The sequence below is a fragment of the Saccopteryx bilineata genome, chromosome 8, assembly GCF_036850765.1.
Source record: "Saccopteryx bilineata isolate mSacBil1 chromosome 8, mSacBil1_pri_phased_curated, whole genome shotgun sequence".
Taxonomy (NCBI): Eukaryota; Metazoa; Chordata; class Mammalia; order Chiroptera; family Emballonuridae; genus Saccopteryx; species Saccopteryx bilineata.
Genome location: NC_089497.1, coordinates 22,116,868 through 22,127,463, shown reverse-complemented (window position 1 = coordinate 22,127,463; position 10,596 = coordinate 22,116,868). Strand labels below are relative to the sequence as shown.

Genomic DNA, 10,596 nt, shown 5'->3' with positions numbered 1-10,596 from the left:
ATAATTGAGTTATGTTAAATGCTCTTGGAAACTGGAGAAATGTCTGTTAACAACAGTATTCGATTTACAGACACTGTCTGCGCAACGTGCGGACAAGAATTCAGGGTATCAGAGTAGCTACCCAACTTCAGGCATGCGTGGGGCTCAGATCTGACTCAGGAATATATGGAGTTTCCCTGAAACCATTTGGTCCATTCCCATCGAGGCTTGGGCTTAGGAATCACTGTCTAATCCTCAGGGAGTCTGGCAGAGAGGCACACCTCCTCCCAGTGGTGCTGGTGGCCCAGGTCAGAAGGGCTGTGACTGCTGCTAAGACCACTCCCCAGAGTCCAAAGCTCAGTGAGCAGGAGAGGGCAATGTCACCCTTTTAGGGAAGCAATTTCTTGTGAACCAAAACAGAAATCATTTAAGATATTGAAACAATTGAGAAAAAATATACTCAGCATCTAACATCTTTAATTTAAAACAGAAAACTAAAAGGGTATTTTTTTATCCAATTTGTGGAGACACCTAATGAAATGGTTCTTAGGAGTTAAAGCATGCTTCAGTTTCACCACCAACTCGGGACTGGATAGTCAGTGCAGTCCGCTTAGATTTCTGTTTAATACCTATTTCAAAGGAAATAACTCAAGAAACTTAAAGTTGGCCTAGCATTGTGGGATTTCAAGCATTTGAACATGTCAGTTGCATCTCAAAGTATGTATAAAAACCTGTGCACTTCTCATTTAGACTAAGACAAACACTGGTGGAAATTGGCTCAAGTGAGCTGTATACTAACTAAAAAGTCTCAACTTCTTCACTATGATTATCTATTCTGTACAAAAAAAGAAAAAGATGAGCAGGTTGTGGGACTTGTTGGTTTTGAAAGAATGCTGGTTTCTGTCTCCCAGGCGGTAGCCATTCATATTTGCTTTGGCCTTCGCAGCTTCTTCATAGTTTGTCATGGACACAAAACCAGCGCCTTCGCACTTGTTGATGTTGAAGTCGTGAATCTTTCCCATTGGAAATTGTGCTCAAGGGCACAGCATCGGCCAGAGGATCCCCTCATCCGCATCATGACCAAAGTGGTAGGTGAAAATGCATCAGCCCAAAGATGCGTTGCCTGGAACGCTGACACCAGAAAGCCAGTCACGTGATCCACACCCATTAAGAAGACCTTGAATCTCTGTGCCTGTGATGCATGGCTCTGAATCATGGCACGTGGTACAGCTGGGAGATCAGCACCACGTGTTGTTGTTTTTTTTCTAGTTAGGATTGGCTGTGAACTTCACAGTAATGGGCTCAGAGGAACCTGAGGGTTTATGACCATTGAAACTGGTAATTGTTTCTTCTGCTTCTGACCATTTGTCAAACCGGATATACACAACCCCTCTGAGCAACCTGTGGTCTGGTCCACAAGGACCCGGGAGTTGATCATTTGTCTGAAAATATGCATTATTTTTTTAAAGACTAAGTATATAATAATTTTGCTTCTTAAGTTTATCAAGAAATGGCTAGATCCTTGCATTACAAAGACTTCTAAAGAGTCTTATAAAAAGTATTGCTCCTAAAGTCAAAATGCTCATTGTTTATACTTCCCAGGCTTTATATAATTATTCTCCATGTCAGTGTCCAGTCTGTGTTCAGTGAATCCAATGAGAACTTAATAGTAACAAGGAGATTAGCAGTGTAGTGTATTTTGACATATGCATATTGTAATTGAGTTTTCAAGGTCATGAATTACTAATTTAGCTAATTTCTTTTACACAGTTTTGGGGAAAACAACTGCATCAGCTGCATATAGATGAAGGAACAATGCTTATTGAAATGCATATTAAAAATATTTTAAATCATAACTGTTTCCTCAAAAAGACACCTTTAAACATGAAGAAACCATTGGAGAATGAGTCAATATTCAAAATATCTTAAAGCATCTTATATAGAATGTTCTTTTTGAATGAAACATAACATATTTTTTTATTAAATGAAATGTATTCATATTGAAATTATAATTCTAACTGATGATATTTTCAAGAAATATTGATTAGATAATAAAAGATGTGTATATGATGGAGGGATGGACAGTTGGAGGGAGGGAGGGAGGGAGGAAGGGAAAGAGGGAGGAAGGGAGAGAGAGGGATAGATGGATGTACGAACAAATAGACTGGAGACATAGATATAAAATTGATGTTTCAGGAATATAATAAAAAATACAAGTTTGAAAGTAGTAACAAAGATAAATATATTACATAGTGAAACGTCTGGAATTTTTAAAACTTGAATAAACAAGTAATGCTTAAAGAAACAAAAATGGTAAATAACTCTCCTTCACAAACAAAATAATACAATTTTATCAAGAAGTTTTACCAAACTTTCAAACAATAATTATTATATATAATTTTTACATAAAATTGAGCTAATTAATAAGAGGTTTGCATAACCTTGATACCAAAGTTTGACCAAGACATTTAATAAGTAAAAAATGATTTTACTTACAACCCATGTGCAAAATTCTAATTAGTCAAATCTTTCACTGTATTGAAACATAGTTAATCATGTTAAATAGAATTTACTCTAAAAATGTAAGAATGGCTTAAGATAATAACAATCAATTAAAATATTTTTAATTTTAACAAAGAATTTGTATATAAGAACTAAAATATGGACAACAGAAGATCAAATTTCTTATAATATCAAAATGAAGCAAAAACCTGTAAAGATTATTTTATAAAAACTTTCAGCAAATGTGTACTTAATATAATTTTAAATTTTAGAAGCATTTCTTCAAGATTGATACTAAAACAGAAATGTCTACCATATGTGTTACTATTCAACTTTGAACCAAAAGTTTGGACCAAGCAATGACAGAGGAAGTATTAAGTTAGAATTAAACAGTTAGAAATATCTGAAAAGTGAAACAAAAATCTTCTTCATCCTTTGATGATACAATATTTTATATAAAATATTTAGGGAAATAGTATGTAAATTAATATGAAGTTTGGAAATGTAACCAGTTAGAGATTAATAGGACAAGGAATAAGTTTCCTTTATAACATCAATAGTAAATTAGAAAATACAATAAATAAGATGTTTAGAACATTTTATCTGCTTGTCACTCTCCATATGAAAAAAATAAAAGTGATTACAGCTGTAGATATAAACAGACAGCCAGAATTAAAAGTAACCCTTTTCAAATGTTTACAAAAAAAAATGAAGGGCAGGATCACTTTCAAACTCATTTTATGAAGTCAGCATTATTCTGATACCAAAGCCAAAGAAGGATACTACAAGGAAAAATAATTAGAGGCCAATGTCCCTGATAAATAAAGATGCAAAAATGTTCAACAAAATACTAGCAAACCAAAATTAAAAGAACATGAAAAGAATCATAAATCATGATCAAGCAAAATCTATATCTAGAATTCAAGGATGGTTCAACATGTGCAAATTTTTCATATGTTTGGTAGAATTTACACACACACACACACACACACACACACACACTGGTGGGATTCAGCCAGTTTGCATTGGTTCAGCAGAACAAATACCTAACTTTTTGTTGAGGTCAGTGAACCAGTTGTTAACATGACACTCGTAATCAGGGTTCTCTCTAAGGTGGGCCATCCAATATGAAAATTACAAATTTACATTCCTTACTCCTTTTTAAACGTTCATCTGTGCAACAGCATATTCCAAGCACCTCTACTAATGTTCACTCCATTCATAGGTAGAATAATTTGATGTGAAATATACTTGAAATATTTATTTATGCATTTCATAAAACTCATTATACCTTTGATGAAACACCACATTTTAATTTCCTTGCATTTGTTACTTCAGTAAACAAACATATAATGTAAAGGGGGAAAGTATCAAACAACCAAAGAGTGACAAGCTGTCATTGGAAATATCTTAAGTAACAGTTTTATTGTTTTTGTGTCAGGTATTATTTAATATTCTATCAATATTTTAGAACTCTTTCTTATAACATAATCAAGTTTTATTTACCTCTTTCATTGTTCTTATTTAAGTATTAAATGCATGAAATAATAAACTACATTTCGGGATATCGGAATTTATACTTAAAACGGTCATTAGGGCAGAGAACCGGTTGTTAAATTATTTGAATCCCACCACTGCGCATACACACATCGTTGCATGATAAATATTCTGAAAACTGGTTTTAGAGGAATCATACCACAACTTAATGAAAGTCATGTATAACAAGTTCACACTTGGGTTAGTCAGTTACCCCCAAACTACAAACTAAAATATCAACATTTTCTTCATGTTTATCACAAGTCATATCTTTCCATAGATTTCAGTCTCTCATTGATTATTTTTTCCCTTAAGAAAGCAAAACTTAATATTAAAACTTTATGTTGTGCTTTTAAATCTGGTTCTTCTGATTTACCCTCAGAAATATTACTTTGAGTAGTTTCCCTTGATAATCTCATGATTGTTTTTCTACACAAGTGTAGTATAATTTTGTCACACTTTATAACACAGAGAAATTGTGTTAATGTTTTTAGGCAGATTACATCTGAATTATTGTTTACTATACAAAGAATTGAAACTCAAAGCATAGTTTTTATACAACTATAAGACATTAAACATATTGGGTTTTTTTATATCCTGAGATAATTCTAAAATTTCTTTATATAAACATTTTGAAATTTCATTAAGTTTATTTCTATGTATCTTTTCTTTCAATTATTTAAATAAATGACATTGTTCTTCTAATGTTTTTCTAAATGGTTATTTTAAAATAAGAAAACTAATAATTTTTGTATATTAATTTTGATAACTAAATTGCCAAATATTTATCACATCTCTTATATTTTCCAGTCATATATTTATATCATATGCAGTAAGAATAATAATTTCACATTTTCCTTTCCATGTTGAAAATTGTTATATATTTCTCTTGACAATAAAGACTGGCAAAAAATTTTAACATTATGTTACATAATAATGGTGATAGTGTTTTAATTATTTATTGCTATATAACAATCCACCCAAATTTTTGTAGTTTAAAACAACCATTATTTACTTCCCTTACAGTTCAATGAGGTTTCTTAGCTTAACTGGCAAACTCTTCCACTGGTCTTACTTAAAGTGCTTCATAAAATTGCCCTCAGACTACACTATAACAGATGGACTTCTCTTGTCTCCATGTGTTCTAAAAGACTTTCTATTGCTCATCATTTCTTGGCATATTCTTTCCTGCAATGTAATTAAACTTCTTAAATGGAAACCCAGAGCTCTCTAATAGTACAAAAGTAAAAGAAACCAAGATCTTCTTAAGTCTTAACAGAGACAACCCAATTTAAGTGACGGAAAAATAAACTTTACCTCTTAATGGAGAAGTGAAAAATATGCATGATCTTCAATTTCTTACAGTCTTCCTTTGACTCACAAATTAGTTATACTCTGCTCTCATGTAAAGTGCATTTACTTCCTTATAGAACTTCAACCAAGTTTTAAGGTCAATAAATCATCTAAATCAGGTTCAAATGTGATTCAGGCTCCGTAGGAATAATTACTCTTCAGCTAAAAATCTTAGAATTAAGAGATAAGTTTTTATTCCTACATATCCAGCATACAATTATAAGACAGGGTAACATAAATACCCCGGTCAACAAAATAAATTGTCACTATTGACATTATTCTGGAAATATTCTTATCTATATCCACGTGTGTATGTGTATACACACACACATATATACACACATACACAGAGGTGGGCAAAAGTAGTTTTATAGTTATATATGTTAATTATATATAATATATATAAATTAATTCTAATTAATTGTAGTGCTTATGTTTCATAAAGTCCTTACGAACTCTGAATCAGCAAAAATTGAATCATGTTTCTAGAGTCAATAGGATAAGAGTTCAAACAAACAGGCAGAATGTTGCTTTATTCAAATTCAAATGGGACTGTACTCATTTGATGACTAAAATATTTTACTGCTCTGGGCCAGTTCACAAATGATGACAAAACTGTAAAGCTGTTTATGTTATATGTAATAACATATCTATAATTTTTTTACATTATCTTGGGTGATCCCATTCAAACTTCCCAGCATTCATAGCAAAGGTCATGATTCTCCAGCTTTTAATGACCATTGTTACTCTGTCTTTCCAACCTTTACTAACAGTCTTCTCGAAACCCTACAGACTTTTTGTTCATATTGAATTTATGGGGGTAACATTGGTTAATAAAGTTATATAGGTTTCAAGTGTACAATTTTATTATACACCAACTGTATGTTGTATTGTGTGTTTACCACTCAAAGTCAAGTCTCCTTCTATCAAAATTTAATCTCTCTTTACCTTCTTTTAATTCCCCTTTCCTCTGGTAATCACAATATTATTGTCTGTGTGTATGAGTGTTTTTGTTTTATTTTTCACTTAATCCCTTTGCCTTTTTTACACAGCCTCCAAACCGTCTCTCTTCTGATAGATGTCCATCTGTTTTCTGTATCTGTAAGTCTGTTTCTGTTTTTCTGGTTGGTTCATTTTGTTCATTAGATTCCACATAAGAGTGAAATCATATGGTACTTGTCTTTTTCTGACTGGCTTATTTTACTTAGCATAATGTTCTCCAGGTCCATCCATGTTGTTGCAAAAGATAAGATTTCCTTTTTTTATAGCTGAATAGTATTCCATTGCATTAATGTACCACAGAGTCTTTATCCCCTCAACTACTGATGGGCACTTGGGCTACTTCCAAATCTTGGGATCATAAATATTGCTGCAGTGAACATAGGGGTATATATATTCTTTTGAATTTATGTCTCAGGTTTCTTCAGATATATTCACAGAAGTAGAATCACTGGGTCATAAAGCTGTTCCATTTTTAATTTTTTGAGGAAACTGGGGATGAGTGGTAAAGATGAGACCCTACTGACTTTTGATCATGACCAAGTCCCAAAGCCAATGCAACATTTAGGTTTTTCTTACAGGAGCAACTTCTAAATACCACCAATTCATTTGTAACTGTTTCTCGCTTCAAATAAAAATAAATTGTATGAATGTACTTCAAGTAACAGAGACCTAAAGATCTTACTGATCTCTGTGTTGTCTTGGATCAACGGAATAGTTTAGCTGCTAGTCTTGTTTAGAATCTCTCTTGCACCTGCAGTCAAATGGCAATACTGCAGACTGGAATCATTTTGAGTCTCATCTGGGATGCTGGAATAATTGCTCCATTTCGTCTCAAAAATTCTCATCCCAGTTCAACCACTTCATATCTTTATATTCTTTCTCTAGCTTGGAAGTCAGATTTCCCACCTGACTGTACTTTGCAGCCCAAAAAAATGCAAAAAAAAAATTGGTAGGCCTTTTAAAAAGTTTTATATTAAAATTAGTACAATAGGCCCTGGCTGGTTTGCTCAATAGTAGATCATCGGCCTGGCATGTGGATGTCCTGGGTTTGATCTGCAGTCAGGGCACACAGGAGAAGCACCCATCTTCTTCTCCAAACCTTCTCCTCTCCCTTCTCTATCTCTCTCTTGCCCTCCCACAGCCATGGCTTGGTTGGAGCAAGTTAGCCCCAGGCATTGAGAATGACTCCATGGCCATGCCTCAAGCACTAAAATAGCTATGTTGCTGAGCAATGGAGCAATGGCCCCAGATGGGCAGAGCATCACCCTATAGGGGCTTGCCCAGTGGATCCTGGGTGCATGAGGGAGTCTGTCTCTCTGCCTCTCCACTTCCAACTAAAGGAAAAAAAAATTAATACAATGTCATTTCACAGTTTACTTTTAATAGTCATAAGGCCAGCCCAGAAAAGAAATAACTTTACCTCTTAATGATAGAGGGAAACAAAACATGTGTCGATATACTCTTTAAAACAAAGAACATATTCTTGCTCTATTCTCATTCAAATAGAAATTTGGGGATTTCAGCATTAAGCATGTTGAGGTTATTTTTTTGGAGGAAAGCTGTATTTCTTTTTCCCTGTTAATGGGAAAAGGTTGAGATTGGTGGTGAAAAGCCTTAGATTCTAGTTTTATTTATCTCATAAGTTTTTAAACAGATTAATACTGACCTGTAGTTTTTACATCTGTAAATCAGAAATAACCACGTTTTTCTTACTATAGGTGAGAAATCATAAGACCAAAATCATAATTACATGCCATGATCCAAGATGCTCAGCTCATATTACAAAATGCAGAAGGAAGGTGTGACTAAGGGACAAATTCTTCTAACCCATTCCATGCTCAATTCACAACATAGTCATAGAGAAGAAGGGAGAAAGAGTGGAAACTCTTCAGTTCTATTTCACTTACAAAAAGTGATTTAGCCAAATATCTAAAGAGAAGTCTGTTGGTTCAGGATATTTTTTCTCAGGTTGGCCCCAATTCCATGCATCTGGTGCATATTCTTCATAGCTTAGAATCTGAGGTTATGGATATTTCTTTGTTTCATTCAAGATCATATTTATATCACTATTTTTTGTTTCTTTTCTGTTGTTCCTAATGAGATTTAGAAAACAAAAGTCAAATTAAAATGTTTTATTCCTTTACATTTAAAATAGTCTGTTATTCAATTTTATTATTAGTTTAAGAATATCTAATACCTTATTTTTATAAAATATTATATATTAATAAACTAAATATTTTATTATAATAGCTTATTATTATCATGATCATTAATTTTTCAATTTTTTCTCCACTTGACAACTAAACTTCAATTTTTATCAACTTTAGAATATCTTCAATATACTATAATTTTAACTTTTAAAATGTTAGGATGTGAGAATTCTATCTCAAAGTAGTGAACAAAGTAAATTTTAAGTGTACTATTTTATTTCAAAAATACTAACAATATTTTAATTATTTAATAGAAAACTCACTAAAATAAGTATGATGTTTTATAATTAAAGAAGAAAAATAGAAATCCATAGTTTAAATACATACATCTGTTCTTAAGTCTATAATCATGTCAAAATCTATTCCTGGTTTTACTTCAATTACTATGGTATTAACTCTTCCTTCTTTCATATGCATGCTCCCTAACTTAGTATTCTAATCAATTTCTACATTTACACATTTATAATGAAGACAAGGATAAGGATTTGATTATAAAAAAGGATTTTTAAATATTTCCTAAAAAGAATTTTTATTTCTCATTTAACATTTTCCATTATTCTTTGAGGACATTTTATTTTCACTTCTTAATTCACTCAGCTATTTCTATGTAAATGAGAATTTAGCATGTGCCAAAATCTAGACTTATTTGCTCTAAATATAGTGCTGTGCAAGGAGAGTACAGGCTGTCCCTGTATGAAAATTAAAATATTGTAAGAAAGTTATAATGAATTTAAAATTATAGTATACAGTAAAGTACAGTTTCTAAGATGTTATACAAAAAGAGCTTCCTACCCACAGTTAAAGGGTCAGAGAAAATAAAAGTAAAGAATAATTTATGAATAAATTATCATCTTGCATAGGAGCTTTGTGAATTTTCTCTGTATTGTTTGAACTTTAATGAAATTTCTGGCCTTCCGGGTCAGAGTTTATGCTTTAATTCTGATGTCTAATGAATTATGAATTCAGTATGTAAATTTTCTACTTTTCTCATTATTTTTATATGTTTAAACCATTATTTCCTGACAAGTGAATTGTCTGGAAGTCACCAAATGACAGCAACAAAGAGGGATTGAGCAAAAAAAAAAAAGGACAAAAAATAAATAGCGTCATGGACACGGACAACAATGTGGTGATGGCTGGGGAAGGAGAAGGGTGTGGGGGGATAAATGGTGATGAATTAAGATTTGAGGTGGGGACACACAATATGGCATTCTGAGAAGTTTGGGAGAACTGGGCACCTGAAACCTGTATAATTATGTTAGTCAGTGTCACCCCAATAAAATTCAATTTAAAAATCAACAACAAAAGAAAACCACATTGATGTTTGATATTTCAAGTGTAATAAAGGCCTAGATATGACAACCAGAGCAGAAGGGATTTCAGTGCTATTGCCAAGTTCTGCTTCTTCAGAGCAAATTACAATGGAATGATTGGTGTACATGTTAACAGAAGTACTACGGAAGCAACATCGGTAAGAAAGATACAACTGCAGTTGAATTACTTTAGACTCTGTGAACCTTGGTTTCACCAATGCAGCTGGCTTAGTGCCAGTGGCTTTACCAGTTGTAGAGTAGCAATAGTACTCATTCCTCTTGGGATTATTAACTCTCAAAACATTTAGCTCCCTATACACTAAATTTACCTTTGCTAAGTCACAAGGCATAAACCACATTGAAGAAGAAACAACCATGGGAATTCCACTGTCATAATTTCATTGAAAAAAATAAGAACAGGAAAAAAAAGAAGAAATAAGGCACTGATCATATCACCACCCTAACAGATACAGTTTCTTTTTCTGTACATAAATTTTATAATTGCCAACTTACTATGTATCAATTTTTTTCTTACTATATATCAAATTTTGTCTTTTTTTATAATAGCATTGTAATTTACAAAATTATCATCTTAATGATTACTATATTTAATCCAATGAGTTTACTAAGAAGGGAATGATCAGAGAACGGTGGAACATTCAGTATATAAAAAATTTTACTGAAAATGGACTACATAGCAT

The 10,596-nt window shown here is 32.5% G+C and overlaps 1 pseudogene; it reads right to left on the bottom strand.

The window, feature by feature from the left end:
• Positions 1-809: 809 nt before the first annotated feature.
• LOC136311643 (ELAV-like protein 1 pseudogene) lies at positions 810-1,417 on the bottom strand (annotated as a pseudogene).
• Between the last annotated feature and the right edge of the window lie 9,179 nt (positions 1,418-10,596).